The sequence below is a fragment of the Lissotriton vulgaris genome, chromosome 1_1 (genome assembly GCF_964263255.1).
Source record: "Lissotriton vulgaris chromosome 1_1, aLisVul1.2, whole genome shotgun sequence".
Lineage (NCBI taxonomy): Eukaryota > Metazoa > Chordata > Amphibia > Caudata > Salamandridae > Lissotriton > Lissotriton vulgaris.
The window spans coordinates 326,153,079-326,169,234 of NC_141685.1; the positions used below are offsets into that span (position 1 = coordinate 326,153,079).

The 16,156-nt window shown below is 43.4% G+C and overlaps 1 protein-coding gene across 3 annotated transcripts in view; it reads left to right on the forward strand.

Moving 5' to 3' along the window:
* Positions 1-898: 898 nt before the first annotated feature.
* MOB3C (MOB kinase activator 3C) overlaps positions 899-16,156 on the forward strand; it is a 236,077-nt gene continuing 220,819 nt past the window's right edge. Inside the window, exon 1 of one of the 3 annotated variants that reach the window (XM_086952378.1) lies at positions 899-1,212. The gene's annotated coding sequence lies outside the window, so the exon portion shown is untranslated. Of the gene's footprint in view, positions 1,213-1,422; positions 1,604-1,855; positions 2,021-16,156 lie in introns of those variants that run through there. The other 2 variants (XM_086952379.1, XM_086952380.1) reach the window with 2 other exon arrangements.

Sequence of the window (16,156 nt, forward strand, 5' to 3'; positions counted from 1 at the left end):
GATCGAGCGACCCTGCTGAGTGATGGTAATGTGTGGTCGCAGGACCGCATGGCCCGGTGCAACAAGGTATTGAGGTGGGAACGACTTGGAACGGAAGGTGAAGACATGGATGAATGGAACGTGGAAAGTAGGCAAAGTGGGAGTGAGCAATGTGATGGAGCAAGTGCAGCGAAGGCGCGAGAAAGTGAAGAAGTGAGCGAGACTCAAGGAGCTGAGATGGACCAGTCGGGAGGAAACATGAACGGTGATGGAGCGGTGAGTGAAGAAATGGAAGGAACTGGAATGCAGTATCAAGGGACTCAAGAGAACACCGGTAGGGTTACCAGGAGCGGAAGGCAGGTGGTAAGGCCCTCCAGATTTCGAGACTTTGAATTGGACAACGATGTGTAAGTGACTGCTTAAGACTTTGGTAAAAGGGGGAGATATGTAGCGTTCTAGTTTACGCACGTCACGTTGACGTGACGTATGGCGGCCATGTTGGCGTCGGATGCGCGCGCATCCAGTAGCGCGCCGAGAATTGCACGGAGCAGAGCGCCGGCCGGCGCTCCTCGGAATTTATAACCTTGTACTTAAATAAACCAGAGTTCCACAGTACACACCTGCTGTATGTGATTATTAAGCGTCATTACATAAACACCAACAAAATAACAGAACAATGGTATCAAAATATATATATATATATGAGAAATAGTCCCAGGGCATTTAAGAAGGGTAACGCTGGACACCATGCGGGGTCATTGTGAGAGCAGCAGACGTGAAACCCTCATTCCGGCCTCTAGTCAAGTTGTGTGTTTCTATAGTTGTATGTAAACAATGTACAGTACTGTTACCCCAAGTGACGGGCGCAGAGGCCGCCGTCCGCGTGAGATGCCGCGTCACTGTTTAGACCCCGCCGCGCGCTGCCGGTGACGCTCATCATTAATTGACATGTTTTTTACTAAATCCTGTGACCTCCCTTCCTTCCTAAACACGGCTCGCGGATGCGGAAGCTGTTGTCTCAGAGTGATAAGCGGCTCTGGCTTCAGCGAGGGATGCTGCAGCGCGCGGACGGGTCCGGGGTGTGTGTGTGCGTTTTATGCGTGCCCTCCTCTCCATGGACACGGCGTGTGGTGTGCTTCCCACGGGAGGAGTGCGCGAGGGACGTGAAAAGTGAGGACTCTGTGTTTACAGTGGGTTGAAGAGGAGAAGCCCCTCGGATAGTGAACAGACCAAGTAAGTTTCTCGAGTCCCGGGAAACTATTGAAAGACCCGAACTTTTGCGTGAGGAGGAGGTGGGGCGGGGTCTTTAGGAGTTCGTGCGGGAAGAGGAACTCGGGAACTGGGGGGGGGGGGTAACTTCTTAGGGTTGTGTATTTTTTTTCTCGTGAAGTTAATACAAGGACAGCTGTGCAGCTCTAGACAAAATCAGGATGTGACATCACGCAGGAAAAAAAGTGCAAGAGAGCAGGCAGCTTCTTTCTTCATTGGAAACCGAAGGAAGGCACACTTCCAGGGGCTGGTCACTGTGGAACACGGGGGCCAGGCACAAGGGGGCTCTTAAATCCAGGTCCTGGCTTCAAATCGCGGCGAGGGCAAGTCTGAAAACCACTGATCTGCGAGGAAGGTAAGTGTGAAAGTTTTCAACTGCCAACTTCTTCGAGGTTCCTGGCAGGGGGCGCCGTCCCATGTGCCACCTTGGCAGCAGGTTTAACAGCGACCGATGCTTTGATACACAAGTAAAGTGGCATTTGTGAAAAGCACAGGGCTGCAAGGCACTGTTTCCGAGCTGCCACGGCAGCGACGCGCTGGCAGGGCGAGGCGCCTTATCTTCAAGTTCAGTTGTGAGGTGTGCCCTGGGCTGGGAGGGGCGTCTCTGTGGTGTACGTGGGTCCGGGACGGGAGAGGCAGCTGCCACTGCGGACTGGGGGCACCTGTGCTGTGAGCGTGGGGCTCCGAGGGGCAGCTGTATGTGGGGGTGGGGCTGTGCTCGTGTGTAGTTACTGAGCCGTATCTGGGGCCGCCTGGAAGAAGCCGAGCGTGTGTAAATATTCCGACGCCCTGCGCTTCCAGTGTAACGTGAACCTGTCATTCTGCTGATGGAAATGTCTAGTCTGACGACTCCCCCGAGGCACGCGACAAGGCAAGGTTTCAACCCTGTCATTAAGCACCAGTCTTCGAGGGGGCTGGCATCTAATGTCATGCTGTGTGCTGTTTAACTCACTCATGTATATGTAATTGTGATGTGTGAATAGTTTTTCTGTGTCACTCTACAAGCACACATTACTGATTATTTCATAAGCTTCTCGTCTCGCAATATGCAGTTGTTAGGACACTTGCACACAAGATACCAAGCTAGAAATGTCGGCAAAGACATTAAAGTCTGGTGTTTTCTTACAGTTGAATGCCTGAATGGGTTTTGGGAGGATCCGATTGTAAACTTCTCAACTCTTATTTGAATGAGTAAGAATCCGCTTGACTCTTGTGTTTTTAGAATGGTGTATTTATTCTTTATAAAATCAAATGTAGCTTTTCATTGACTATACAGGTGTACAGTCCGACTAGGCCAACAAGTGTTTCGCTTTGGCCAGACAAGGCATCAGACTTTTTCTGTACATTCTAGGTTGGCCACTAGAAAGGAGGCCCAAGGGTTTGGCAGTTGTCGTTTTAGGTTTAAATAAAGTATTTTTCCTTCTTTCTTCTGTGATACTTAGAATTCTGCATTTTCTCTCATTCTAAAGGAGGTTGTTTCTCATAACGTGGTTTCTCACTTTCCTGGCTTATTCCCTCACTTACGCAGTCAAACACTTCAACTTACCCACTCTAACTAACTCACTTTACACTATACACTCACTCATACTCATGCAGTCAGACACTCGCTTCTACACTTACCTATTTACTCGCTGAACCACTCTAAATCATGCACACGCTAACTCAGTGGTTCTTAATATTTTCACTTTTGTGGACCAGCACTTAATTGTTACTGGAGCCTTGGGATCTCCCCACTGAATCATTATCGGAATCTGGGGACTCCCACTTAGTCATTACTGGAAGCCGAGGACGCTGGCTTACCCATTTTTGAGGGTCTGTATCTCAAAACAGTACACAAAAACTAAAGAAAGAAGCTTTCATCAACCAAAAACACAGATAAAATATTTTATTAAATTCACAAAGAAATAAAAAAAATGCAATTTTAATTTTAATGAGAAGGTTGGAGTTTGTCTAAATTAAATTTAGGCCACACATTGTCCATTGTTTTTTCTGTTTGATGCACGTGCACTGGTCCCACAAATTAATCTGAGGATTCTAACTTAATTTCTGTGGAGAAGTGTGGCTCAATGGTTAGAGGCGGCAGACCTGGAAGCTGAGATCGGCCCAGGACAAGTGTTCGATTCCCAACGCGCAGGGTCCGCGGGCCGGATAATTCTCGCCTCGACGCCTACTCTAACCTTGGGTCCCACTCTGCAAATCCGGGCAATAGCTTGCTTAATCTTCACAACGGCCCCTTCAACGCCGGGGATGCCTGGTCTCACCAGGTGTACAGCGCGGGACGCCCGCGGTGTGGGCAGCGGTGCGCTTTACAAGTATACAACATTTACATTTACATTTCTAGCCTCCGATTTCAAATTCCTAAACATTTACAGAACATTTTAAAATATTCAATTATACATGTTGCTTCTTTATTTATATACACTTCATTAATCTGCTAATATTAATTACCTTTCTAAATTGTGGTGGACCATCTGAGTAGGTTTTGTGGTCCTCCAGGGTTCGCTGGACCATGGGTTAAGAAGCACTACTCTAACTCACTGACTGTATGGCTTTCTGATAAACACACTCACTCATACTCCCATGCATGCACTCACTCATTCAGTTGCTCACTCACATTGCTTGCTATATCGACATCACACCAGTAGATTTCAGAACCACTCCCTCAAACAATACTCTAAGACTTGTTCATATTTGGTGACTTTCAAGGTAGATAATTAAAAACAGATTCAAACCACTATTTCAGTAGAGACAGTCTTAGCCGTCTATTTGCAACCGACCGATTGTATCCAGTAGAGATTCAGGGTGGGTTTGTTGTTTTTACCGTGCTCATGATTCAGTGGCTTTCTTGCCAAATCTCAAGTCTCTGCTCCTAATTTAATTACTTTCCTCCCTATTCTTGTGCTTGTCCTACCCATGGAGCCTTTCTGACTCATTGTGTTTTGATTGATTGAGGTGTATATTTCTATTGCTGGTGTCAGACCCTGTATTGCAGTGCATGTGACACTATTTGTTCTTCTACATTCTGTTGCCTCTTGCCCCCTCCCCATTTCCACTTTCTTGCTATCATTATTTAAAAAAAATTATGAGCACCCTCCCCAGCATCCTCTTGCCCCCAGCCACCTTCCTCCTACCGCCAGCTCGTGTCTATTTCTATTTATGCACTTTGTAGAGCGGATAGTGACCCAGAGGCATCCCAGCACTGAAACAAGAGGTGGCCCCACCCTGTGGCAGAAAGAGAGCCGGGATGGCAGCCAGGTGGAGATTCGACGACCGAAGTGCTCAGTTGGGGTTGTAACGAATGACCAGCCGACATAGGATGGTTGGGCCTCGGCCTTTAGAGTACAGTGGGCAAAGCAGAATGATTTAAATTCCACTCTTCGAGCAATCGGAAGCCAGTGGCGATCTCAGTCCATGTTTAACTTACTGTGATCCTAGAAGTTCCTAGCAATTCACGTGCAGCCGCGTTTTGGGCAGCCTGCAGCTTTGAGAGCCCCCAAGTACAAAGAGTTACCATAGTCCAGGCGCGAGAGGACAAGTGCCTGAACCACCACTCATCTAAGGGTCTGATGAATTAAGGGTTGAATCTTGCACAGCATTCGCAGAATTCCAAAACAAAGGGCCATGGTGTATATGGCCTGAACGTCCATAGATAAAGTATCTTCATGCCACATCCCCAGGCTTTTTATAACAATCTTAGGGGTTGAAGGGAATCCAAGGCCCATCGGACAGTCTGGAGATGACCATCTTTCAATATTTTTTAAACCATTGCAAGCCCGTGCAACCATGCATGCAAGCCACCTGTTCTGGAATGTTTTTTCTTATGCTTTAAGAAGAATGCATGTGCACACATGCAAAATGGTAATCTTATAATCATTTTTGTTATTGCAAAAGAAAAACCATTCCATGAAAGCCATCTAGGAATATTTTTTTCTTTTGCTTTAAGAACAAATCATTCATTCCAAGACAGCACCCACAAATATATGTGCATGCACGCTAGCCAGCTAGAGAAAAAAAACATTGTCAAATCCAACCGGTCTGCCCCGAATTGTTTCAGGTGAGACTTATTTGCTTTTCCATAGCCTGTTTTTCCTGGATTGTATTTGTAATTATAGTCATGCCTAGACTGTATATGAGTGAGAGCCTCGTCCAGAAATATTTCTTGATGTACTTAATGCGTTAAGCCAGTGGATCTTAACATTTTGACACCTGTGGACCCCCACTTAATCATTACTAGAACCCAGGGACCCACACTGAATCATTATTAGAATCTAGGGACCACCAATCGGTCATACCCGATGCCGAAAGCCCCCGCCCTAAGTATTTTTAATCATTTGAACTGCAAAGCAATACACATAAAATACAGAAATAAGCATTCAGCAAACTAATATACAAATTATGAGATTTTTTATCTAATTCAGAAACAAATATACAAAAACTAAATGATAGTAGGAAGGTTGGAGCTTTTCTAAATTCAATTGAAACCACCCATCGTCCATACTATATTCTGTTTGAGCACTTGCACTGCGCCCGCTGCTTTGTGATACTTCGCTTTTACTAACCTACGCAAAGTGGCTCAAACCAAAATCATAGTAAATCTGAGTCTGTATGTAATAATAGCTAGTAAAATCCTGATGACTAATGGTGTTTATTACACCCAGATAAACTGAACTGACAATTGGGTCGGAGTGTGGAATATGTGAATAGGAGTCGCAGACAATTGATATTACTATGATTAGGCATCTCAGGTGGTTCACTCTGATCTCAGGTTAGGTGCTGTGGCTATCCCATTATCCCAGAAGTTTTTAATTTGTAAAGTATATATGTATGTTTTTTCTTACGAGATTGCTGCAGCCCTGCTGAATGGTGGAGTTGCAGAATTCTGAAGCTGTCTAATTTTGATTTCACCTCCTGCCCCTTTATTCCACCTCCCTACACTTCCTTACTCTTTTAGGTTCTTTTTTCACCTCTGCTTTCTCCTTTTTTTTTTAAATTTATTAAACCCTAGCTTAGTGCTGGAACCCACCAACTGGAAACATCAGTACAATTAAGCACTGGCTAGAAGACTGTGGTTTAAGATTAGAAGCTGCAGGTAACCCAGCAACCCAGGCATGGACCTGCCTGAGCACAAAAGTTGGCAGAAGGAGTGTATTATTTTAAGCACCCATGACGCCTGTTTCTTTATGGATTTTCCGTGGTCCCAGAACTAATCTAAACAGTGATGTTACTACTGTACAAAGTGTGTATTCAAATAAACTACCCCGAGCTATGATCTGTTTGCAGATGGTCTTTGTTGTAGTGTGCTTAGGCTGTATCAGATAAGATGGAGCTCTGGAATTCCTTATGATGCTCAGGTGTTCTGTGGTGTCATTGGGGCTTCTCGAGTTTACAGTTGGTGGCTAACTGCGCCTGGCATGACTGTGGTGAGGGGTTTCTCTCTGGTTCAATAAGCTACCTGCATAATAAGCAGAGCGTCCTGAATTATTAGTCTTGAGCATTCTTGGCACACGTTACCGCCTCCAGAAACCTGCTTTCATAATACGATAGTAAAACATGGCGGTACCCAGCACTGCCTTAACTTACCACTGAGGACATGAAATAGCACCAGTCAAAAATGTTATGAGATCCGGCCATATCTCTTTACAGCTTCGTACTACTTAACCCTGTGTGGTTTTCAAAGGCTGGTGAATATAAACATGACCATAGTTCAGAAATGTTAATTTTACAGATTAAACGTACTTACTATTAAATATATGATATCTGTGTGTAGTAAAGAGGCACTACACATAGAGGGTTCAGGAACATTTATTAAGTTGGTGAATACACAGGTGCTCCCAGCTTGACGGCTTAGTCTCAACCGCCAACATTCTAACGCTGCCTTCAGGTGACAGCGCAGACCGTACCAAGGGGAGGAGGTGAAGAGGGGGGGGAAAGCGAAGGGAGGTGGGTCACCCTGAGACAAGTTACAACACATCATCCTCCCTAGGGAGACCTCAAAGGTTAGAGGGAGCAAGGCCCAAAAACAAGGGAGAGCGGGAGCGAGCACGAGGGGAAGGTGAAACAGGGGTGAAGAGAAAGGGAGAGAGTAAGGGTGAGGCTGATAGGCGCAGAGGGGAAAAACCTTGACAAACAAGTAAGGAACTGCAACATCGTGACATAGAGTCTTGCGCAGAAGACCCCTTCCTGGTTTCCAGCATAGAACAACCTGACAGAAGATATAGTGTGCCCCTCCCCTGGGTGGCAGATCAACCCTTTAACTCATGCCGGAGCCAGCTCAAAAACCATTGACAGCAGCAACAGTCATTATCAACGGAACTAGCTGTCAGATAAGCCAACACGCTATCTGACGTACAGTATGCTAATGGGGGTTGCGCGGCAAGGGACGGAAACATGGAAGAAAAGATGCAGGTGGGGAAAAATGCCAAAGTAACACATCTCCTTCCACAGGAAGAGAATGAAGAAAAGGTTAGAAACACAAATAACAGTTGTAATCTGGGGTTATGGTACTACTGGAGTCTGTTCCTAAATTGGCCAAGTAGTCACAGAAAAATGGTTAGATTCCATGTAGTCATAACCCACGTTTAGTTCAAACACAAACTTATAGTTCTCACCCATTCCCCATTAACAAGTAGTAGTTACAGTAACGGGTTAGTTTGTTCCGTATGGACCAATACAAAGTTAATCCATTCCCCAACTTGGATGATTTGAACTTCCAGAGGGATGCAGTGTAACTGGCCCTTGCAATCCGATTCACACTAGTTCTCTAGTCCACCAATACTTGTTCCATTTCTCCACCGAGGTGTGTGGCAACAGTCATAGAATACTTTTTCTTGGGGAATTTCCAGGACCATGTTGCACTGCGTCTACATCTACTCATACGACAGGTTACCTTCTCATCATCATGATCAGCGTCGGGTCCAACATAAGTTCCCTTGTTGTACTTTGTACCAGTGCCACTAGTAAATCCTGCTGTACATGCCTCGTCAAAGACCAGTCTGTCTTCTGATTCCATCAAACGAGTACTACTGAAGAATATGGTTGAGTCTTCTTTGTCTCTGTACCCATATTCTCTCCTGCCTTCTATTAGTAACCTGTTCATACCTAACGCAACTTTGAACTGTGAACTTCGTGCGTTATGGTGCGCCTCCTCAATTTCCATATCAGACACTTCGCTATATATCCAGTCCAAGTACTCTCCTTGCTTGTTACACTTTGATTTAATTAGACACAGACTATTTACTCCTGCAAGGTCAGTGTCAATAGCACATTTCTCCCTTGTCCAAGGTCTAGACTCGGCCCGTGCAGTAGAGCGCCACACTTTCTCATCTTTTAGGCGGGAAGATTCACGATGGTCCTTCTCTATCCTCGTGGTTAGTGTTTCCATACCAGTTCCCCTAAGAAACAGTTCTTCTTTTTCCACAACAACATCTACACTGGCCTTTTCTCCGAAATTTTTACTTATTCTTTCTTCAACTTCTTTCCCCAACAATGTTTTTTCATTCTTCTCAACAGCCCCTGTCCATCCAACATCGACCAAAGTCTGTGGTGTTCTCACCTTTAACATCTCCAACTTTGTAAATTCTCTACTGTTGTCTATTGTCAGTTTACTCATGGGGTCTGCTTTTGTGGGATTTTGAGTTAATCCTAATTTCTTTTGTTCGTCCCATTCTAGCACAGATAGCTCTTCTTCTGAAATATAAACTTTACTCCATGTACTTCTCTCCATGCAACTCAATTTCATCTCTCTACTACCAGTCAAGATAATGTTTTCACCAGTGTATGTTTCCAGGGACGTGTCTGTTGCTTCCACTGCGTTCCCTAGAGTTACTGCCAATTTATTTTCCCATATACTTTTGCTTACTACTGTATAAGGTGACCCTGAGTGAACGTTGATGTCGATTTCCACAACGCCCATATTGATAGTATGCTCATGTGTAGTTCCATTTTTGTGCATTACTTTTTTGATATCTCCCTCTTCTTTGTATCTTATGTTCCTATGTGCATAGCCATTCGTTAATTGCTTATAATGTTCATCTGAAACATGCATGACATTCTCAAAAACATTCCTGACCGTTCCCTTATAGATTTCCTTTTCTATGTTATAGTACACTTTCCGTCCACCGGCTCCTAAACTGTGTGGCAATATTTCTTCCTTCTCCTCTGGTTTTAAAGGTTCTTCCTCCTCATCAAGAATGGATTTGTAATTGTTAAAATATTCCTTCCACACCTCCCATACTGCCACATTAACATCATCTCCTTTTATAAATGGCTCAGGTGGCGGTAATTTATACATCATGTTTTTATCCATGTAAATATCACGATCAATCCCAGCTTATATATATATATATGTTTTAACAGTACAGTAATTTCTTCCTGTTTTGTGTATGTTCAACTTTAAGGATACAGTCTTTGAACTCTTTCTGTAGGCACTGTTCCAAAAGGAAAGAATTTGCCTTGACAAGTAGTAGATGATGTGCTTAGTTTAGTTATTCCCACACGCAATATGAAATCCAGTTCATATTCTTCTCACATAGCTCATTTTGTTTAATTTCCTCAGAATCTCACTTCTAAATGAGTGTAAATACTTTTTCACTTAACCTGGGTGTATTTATTTTCGTCTTAAAGTTTCCTTCTTTCCGTCTTTTATTATTTTGTATATCATGTAAACATTTTCTAAAAACTCCCGGGGGAAGGGGGGAGGAGGGTAGGTGTCGATTGAAGATGTTATGTAAACCCTGTGCTACAAGATGGATCTCCTATCCTACATTTGGGTCCAGGTATTTCCAAAATCCCAGAACCCTCACTTGGGAAGTACATTATTCCATTATTCCACTGATAACGATGCTCCTATTACCTATTATTAGCTCTGTGACTACTAGAACCTTTTCCACATTGCAAGTGGCCATCATCACTTTGGCTGGGAGTCTTTGCTCATAGTGTTTATTCACAAATTTCCATTTGCCTGTTTGTATTGTGTTTTCATGTTACCCTAAAGCTGGGATATTCAAGAGAAGAATTCCGCTCCCTCTCTCTCTCGCTCTGCACTGCACCAACTCAAATTATTCCACTATAAGCCAAGCTCCTTTGTTTGAAAATCATGGTTGCTATCTGATAGGGTGGGATTTTGTTTCTTATACATTTAACAGACTTTTCCTTGTATTCTCATAAGGGGGTCTCTAAGAACTCATGAGTTCAACATGTTTAGTCAACAACATATAAACCTGGGGATGAAACACAGAAGAGCTAGACTGAACGTCAATGAAACATTTGTTTGGAGTATAGTAAGGCAATGATGGTGCAGGGACTTCACCAGGGCTTTAGGGTAGGTAGTCACACCAAGGTATGTATTGTTGAAGGAGTCAGACGTTTTTATATGCAGAAGGTGAATGCCAGGTGCAAATTCCCATCAGAGGAACTCTGAGCAGCTAATCACACGGAGGGAGTTGTACATAAGATGACAAGGGGAAAAAAAACCATGGTAGAAGCCAAAACGGGTGACGTTCCTCCTCTGATGCAGTGGGATTCCAAACATGAAGCGAAAGCATCAATAAATGAGCTACGCTTCAATGGCAACAGATCTGAATTTTCAGTAGTGAAATGATAGATTTTATACGGCTGTGTTCCTCGTTTAGAGTTTGTCGAAGCAGAAGCAGCACTATCAATGGGCGCTTTTCCTTCCAGCCAAATATGGGGTTTTCCTGCCTCCATTAGTGGTGGAGAACAGAGGGGTTCCTAGTGGTGGAAGCTCAACTAGCTCCGCCATCAGAAATCATTGATCTGGCATCCCATCTAACCCTGGTCTACCAGCTCATGGTTGTGGTAGCCCGGCAGTATTGATTCTTCTTTCCAGGACTGCCAATTGAGACATGGCAGAGCCGGGGTGGAAAATGTAAAAGTGTCCCTGTCACACATGGACAAAACATTCCTGACACCAGGCACATTTAACTTTCACTTTTCAGCAATGAAGCAACACATCCTCGCTTTTACGGTTTGTTGCTGAAAAGCAAAAAAGAATGCCAACCATGATGAAAAAAACATGGCAGACCACTCTGTATTCAACAGGGCTGAAAGTGTATCCCCCACACTGGCAGCAGATGCAATAGAATATCTAGCAAGGTCATTGACGCTATAGTCCCCACAATTCATTTAAGTTGATGGTCCTTGTGGAGTGCGGGTGGGAGAAGATTTCAAATCCTCGATAGATCTACTTATGTATTGCGGGTCTGTTGCTGCCTCTTAGCTTGAATATACATTCTCTTACCTATATTATTAATGTTAACATGAAAAATGTAATCTTCACTTGTATCTTTTTTGTCAGTAGCCAAAGTGGCTATATGGCTGAGAGGCCGTCGGTAGCGGTGTGACTGCCAGCAGCCCCTCTATCTGACCACCGGATTACAATACGGTCAGACCCACAGCGGTCGGGGGAAGACCTCTGCAAAGATCAGTGATCCTGCTGGAGTGGTGGTCAGATTCCTAGTCCCAAATGACGGCAGTGCCGTGGCAGGTACTGCCGTCTGGATTACGATATCCCTTTCCAACAGCCTTTTCATAGGAGGAAGACCAGCATGAAAAGAATGTCGAAAACAGAATTTGGGGGCCCCAAACAGGGCTCCTGTCTCTCTTGGGCCACTAGTTAAGTGGCCCTGGGGGCACATGTACTGCCCCCACGCACCTCCATAGGATTCAAAGACTCCCTAAGCCACTAAATTGTTTTTTTTGTCAAGCATTGTTACTATTATGCAGCCCTGAAAACCACTACAAGGTACAAGGTCTTCCTTATTAGATTGGGGCAAAAATCATCTTTGTGGGGACTTTTTAGATTGAGCCTGGGCAGCACATGAGCTGCTCTGTGGCATACTGTATTTGAGTATGGAATTGAAGCCCTGCCCACTCTCCACCCATATTTGTCATTGGCTTGTGTCATTGTACTTCTTAAATGCTGACTTCTGATTCGTTAATAGACTTGTTAGTCCCTCCTAGTCCTGCCTTGTCTTAATTTGTAACCTCCCATGAGAACTGGCCCTTTTACCTCGGTTGTTACACGGTATGTCTTTTTTAGTCTTTAAGCACTATTTTCTTTAATGAGTTTCTCCTACTGCAGGTACGACATGGATTCCTGCAACATTCAGCATGCCATGCGTGCTTACACTTTCCGAGCAGCCCGGGACAATGGCAGGCTGCTTCGTTGAATTGATCTCCTATTTACAATTTTGAGCTATTGGCATTGTAAATGACAATGCCTTTTACTTTGTGTTAATTAGCAAAAACATAAATAAATGGCATTGTCATTTATAATGCCAATAGCTTGAACTCTCGCAAATGCGATACCTATTACATTGCAAATGCGTGTTGCACTCTGCAGCTCTACAATTCTGCATCTAAGCTCTAGTAGTGTCTCTCTCTCTCGCTTGCTCTATCTCTCGCTCTCTCCCTCCCTCCCCACATGTGCCTGTCTCACTTTACCCTCCGCTCCTCTCCCTCTGTCTCCTCTCCTCCTTCTCTTTCACTTCCTCATTCTCATTGCACCACTCCATCTCCCTCCCACATTCCCCTCCCCTTGCTGAATCTGACCAATAATGTTTTCTCTGCAGCTGTACAAAACTAGGACACCATCAGATCTAACCAATGTCATTGGCTAATGTGTACTCTTAAGGGAGTGTCTCACAGATCTGGAATATTCAGTTTTTCCCAAAATTAAACCTCTTTCTGGACCAATAGGAAAGGGCAAAGCAGTGGGGAGATCACAACACAGAGAGATGCTGATGATAAGGGTGGAGGAACCTTTTACAGGATTGAAGCGGTTCATGTGGACATAAGTTGAATTGGTTTTCTTTGTGATTCTTTACGATCTTTCCCCGTCTGCACCTATAGATCGCGGATTTATGAGCATTCCATTCCGGTACCGCAGGTAAGTGGAGTCATCATTAGTTTTCATCAGTTCGCTAACAGGCGGCACCGCAGTGAATACCTGCATTGCTGCATCTTTTGCTCAACTGTCACTGGTCTCATGAATTTATAGAAACTGCCTATCCCAGCACAGAGTCAGTCTCTTCTCTTTAAGGCCTGCCTGTGCTCAGCTGTGAATTGGATCCCTATTCATTGTTTACTTTTGAGAGCCAAAATCTATGAAACAAGTTTATCATGAGATGCAGTTGAATAGATGTAGGATGCACAATGGCGGTGAACCAATAATTAAGGGAGATTTGAAGACACTGGTGTATTGATCCCCCATTGTAATTTACAATTGTCCCACTACTGTAATTTATTTAAAGGTTACCATGATGAAATGGAAAGGTTTATGTGGTGTAACAGGAAGCAGATGAATGATGTACATAACAATGTATTAGTAATCACTGGAAAATTCAATTTTATGACATTCCGTTTGATACTGTATATGTTAGCAAACCTTATGATGATATTGTGTGAGTGAATTATATTTTATTTTGTATACATTATCATGACTCTACTATTTTGTACTGATGCCCTAAAACTATATCTCAATGAAAGTTGACATTATATAAGTAATACTATTGAAATTAATTATTTTGTTGCTGCCTGTGCTAAGCAGAAAACTCTTACTTAATCTGCTGGAAATGTTTTCCTCTCTAAGCATGACTGGTGTTTTAGGAGCGTTTACATTTATAATTATAATTTACAATGCTTTAGGGTGGTAATAGGTTATGCGAAGATGAGTTGTGGATGGAACCAAGAGCAGGGAATATATGGAGGGATTTCTAGGCTTGGAGTCTCTCTATATTCTCATGATCTTTTGGCACGTGGGCAAGTTCTGCAAATGATATGTGAGGATCTGGTTGGTACAATAGCATTATACCTAATTTTAAGCATAGAAAGAATCATTTAATTGTAAAGTAACAGAAAGTATTCCAACTAAAATACTAGCACTAGCTCAAACCCTATTGCTAACTCTAATCCTAATTCCTGTGCTGAGCAAGTTAAACCCTCACCCTAAACCCTGACCTTACACCTTGACCCAAACTGTTCCCTTATCCAAACCCTAATTTAAACCTGCACTATACCTGTATCCTATACACTACACCATAGTCATAACCCTTAAAACTAACCCTAATATTTCATCTTAATTTATCCTTATCCCTAATCTTAATCAATACTTAAAATATTCTATAAATTGTATGTGATGTTTGGTGGAATGAATTTTCTGTGCTATAAATTAGGTTATATTACAGATATTGATCTAGTGCTGCTTTCATCCCTCTTCCATCCAGTCATACCCATGCTGTAGGATTATCACACACTAGTTCTGTATGAATATAACCTGAAAGTGAACCAATGGCTTGCCTCAAAGCAAAAGGCCCCCAAGAGATACTGTAAAAAGACTTGTTTCTCATATGTGAATAGAAAAGCATTTGAGATTTGATATTCTTGTGAATTGCTTGTTAATATACGCAACAAGAACCATTGTGTTACCATGTCTGTCTACAGCTTGGTGTCAGAATCGGGAGTATTGATTTCTAGTTTAATAAATGTTTGAATCTGGCTTGTTAGCCACTGAGATTGTGCATTTCACTTTGTAGTCGATATGGAACAAAGTCCATCAGGATAGTTAAAAACATAAATGCATTTATTTATTTAACCATTTTATTTAGCATGCAAGCACTATGAAGTGTAGAGGTGTTGTACAGAGTAACATGATCAGTGATGTAAAAAATCCTAACATTAACCATTGAGAGGAACTAAGACAGTCTAAAGAGTGGGAGGGAGAAAACTAGTAGAAGGTAAGGAGAGGGAAGGGTCAGGTAGACAAGGTGAAGAGATGGGGTTGGTGAAAAGGAGAAGAAAGGGGAACAGTCAGCACATTCTGGTCCAGAGAACAGGCAGAATACAGCACTATATAGTCAGCAGGAAGGGCCAGGGCCGGACTGAGATCAGCAACCAGCCCTGGCAGGTTGCTTCCCCACCGGCCCTGGTAACGGGAGGGGAGGGGGTTGTTATCCGCTAGGCACTGCTCCCGCTTTTCTTACAGAGGGCCGATTTTGCAGCGCTGCTACAAAACCGTCACCTTGTAAGAAAAGCGGCCCCCTGGGGCCACAAAACCGGCCCCCACCCCTCCAGCCCACCGGGGAAATGCCCGGTGCCCGCAACGGCCAGTCCCGCCCTGGGAAGGACACAGGGGTATGTTAGGAAAGAGAACGGCTAGCAATACAATATAGCTATATAAAACATGGGATTCTTCAATTCCTGTATAAATGCCTATTTCTAATTTCTTTATAATCAGCTGCTTGACAGAACTCGACTATTCGAAGTTATTACAGCTCAGTTCTGACATTACAGTGCCTGCTGCCAGAGCCAGCAGCAGAGGTCAAAGGCAGGTCAGGTCAGGGAGTTTCTGTTTAAAGCAACGAACATGAAACATTGCTTTTCTTTCTTCTCCTCTGTTTCTAGTTTACAGTGACCAGCAGAAACAACATGATTATCTTATGCATTCCTTAGATAATTATAGAACATTTAAATTCTTCGCCATGTTGTTACACATTCTGAACTGCTGTGCCCTTTTTTTTTATAAACTGACATATTGCCCTCTTCCTAATATCTTTTTGCAACAAATAGCTAACAGGTGTTTCAGTTGAATTTTGAACTAGAGGTTCTAGTTGAATTCTTCATTTTTGCAAACATGCTCTCTTTTTCATATGAAAGAACTATGCACCAATGTTTTAAGAGGTTTGTAGGAAAAGGTGATGGTGTGACAATGTATTTATATGGCATAAAGTACCCCTGCTGTACACAATAAGAATATTGCAAGTCACCATGGAGTTCCATAATCTTATAAAAGAAATTGTCCTTCGGCTTCCTTCCTCTATATGGTTGTGGAACTCCTTGGTGACTACTGTGTGGCTCTTTGCTGTACAGACCGTAGAGCTGTAATAATCTC